A 2336-nucleotide genomic window follows, 5' to 3' on the forward strand; every position below is an offset into this window, starting at 1 on the left:
GTTTAGTAGCTATACCTAAATGTCCTATCAAACACCCATGTCCAAAAGTGAATTTATCATACAATTTATCATGTATAGCTCCCAAACTTTTACCTTTTCCTGTTTTTAAAAATGGTTACTTCTCCCAGGCCAGCTAGAAACCTCTTAGTATTTAAATATAGAATCCTAGTATTAGAAGTAATCTTGGATGCTTATACAACATCCTACTCAATACAGAGATATCCTTTAAAACATCCCAAGCAGATGGGCATTCAGCCTCCATTAAATCTCCCGTAGTAAGAAAATCATGAGTGAAAGCCATGAGATAGAGGCTTTGAATGTGGAAAATTGGGAATTCAAAAGGTTTTTTTGGGGGGGGGCATTCCCATGTTTATTGGAAAGAAAGTAAAAGTAAGTATTAAACAGCTCCTCTTGGTGTTTTGAAGTTCATCCTATCCGTGGGTTGAGTAACTTGTAGGTTGGACAAACTGCCAAAGTCCAGAAGTTTCAACATTTCTTTGATATCTGGATCCACTTCAATGATTTCCTGATCCAAAGCAGAGACCCTTCTCTTTTTCCTTCCTGTAGCTTGATGAAGATACTTCTCACTGGGCCTCTCTGGATCTGCTTCATCAGATGATGAACATATCCTGTCATCTTGTGGCGGATCTCCTTGCTGGGGATGATGGCGATCTCCTCCTACACGTGCTTCTTGGTGTGAAAGTCATTCCCAGGCCCTTGTACTTTTCAATGATGACTTGCGCCTCCTTCTTCATGGTCTTGGTCCAAATACGACCCATGTTGGCTCTGGGAGGGTGAAGGGCCAAAAGCTGTTTGTTTTTAAGATATCTATATTTCCTCTTTCTATCCTTTTTTCCTTTGTTTTCTAGAAGCAGAGAAGTGGAGCAACTAATCTGATGCCAATTTACTGTTGAATAGAGCTTCTGCTGATGAGAGTGATTTTTCTAATCAGTTAGACCATGTATAACATGATATTTCTGTAATGTCTTACAGAAGAATAAAGATGAAAACTGATCATTGGGAATGAGCTTTCTCTTGAAGTTTCCTGAGGATTGGTTAAAGGATATTATGGAGAAACTTGGACTTAAGGTTGGAAAATCTTGTGTGGGATATACTTGTACTATGCTATAGGCTTCATGAAAGTAGGAACCACTCTTAATTGCCTGTATTTTTTCAGTTCCTAATTCAGTGCATTGCACACAGACTCAGTTATTAAATGTAGGGATAGGACAATGTTTCAAGTTCTTTCACTATCCTGGTTGTGCTCTAGCCTGTTATTACTTCTCAAAAATCTAACCCCAAAACAAAATATTCAGGGATGTTACTGAATGTCTAGGATAAGTATCTCCCTGAAATTAGTATTCCCTTTCTTGGCTACTAAATTCTACTGTCTCCTGTCTTTCTTGTATCTAACCAAGAGACAAGTACCGAGGAGAACTAATCATAAATAATCACTGTCCTTCAACACTATTTTCTATTCCTTATTCCTATCATCACCTCCCACGTTCAGGGCCTACTTACCTTTTTGCAGTACTTATTGTAGTTGTCTAATAACTATTTTTCCAAAATCTAGTCTCTCTGCCCCTATTTTTGCCCTATAGAACACTTTCTGATTAATTTACCTAAAACATAACTCTGATGTTTCCTCCGTGTTCAGAAGCCTTTATGGCTCCTCATTACCTAACAAATTAAATCCATATTTGTCAGTCTAACATCCAAGTCTATCCAGGTTCTAGTTTCAGTCATTTTTGGCTTTACTTCTTGCTACTTTCATATACTTACACTGTGCCTCAGACTGCTAAATGAACAATTCACTATTTCCTGAAAAGGGGTCTTGTTTTTTCTCTTTAATTCATGCTGTTTTGTCTTCCTGGAAAGCTTTCTGCCTCAATTCCTGCCATTTGAAACCCCATCCATTTTTGAAGTTCTTGACCAAGTGGCAGTTCTTTCATGAAACTTCTCTTGTTCCAAACAGATGTGATTTCTCCCTGCTCTGAAGCAAGAAGAGGAGGAGGATAGTGGAACAAGCATTTTTAAAGCACCTATTGTGTACTAGGCACTATGCTAAGTATTTTACAAATATTATCTTATTTGATTCTTACAGAAACCCTGGGGAATGGGTGCTATCATCATTTTTCCCATTTCACAGCTGAGAAAACTAAGGCCAACAAAAATAATGTGATTTACCAAGGATCACATAGCATCTTGACTCCAGGCTGAATTTCAGAATACTGTTTTCATACCTCTCAAGGCACTTGTGCAATCTAACCCTTGATTAGTTTTGTATTTATCTCATGTGCTAGATTATAGGTTCTTTGATGGCCAAGACCATGTTG

The 2336-nt window shown here is 38.0% G+C and overlaps 1 pseudogene; it reads right to left on the reverse strand.

Annotated features, from left to right (window-relative positions):
- Nucleotides 1-397: 397 nt before the first annotated feature.
- Nucleotides 398-1233, reverse strand: LOC140500709 (small ribosomal subunit protein eS17-like; annotated as a pseudogene).
- Nucleotides 1234-2336: the final 1103 nt, after the last annotated feature.

This window comes from Notamacropus eugenii, chromosome 4 (assembly GCF_028372415.1).
Source record: "Notamacropus eugenii isolate mMacEug1 chromosome 4, mMacEug1.pri_v2, whole genome shotgun sequence".
Lineage (NCBI taxonomy): Eukaryota > Metazoa > Chordata > Mammalia > Diprotodontia > Macropodidae > Notamacropus > Notamacropus eugenii.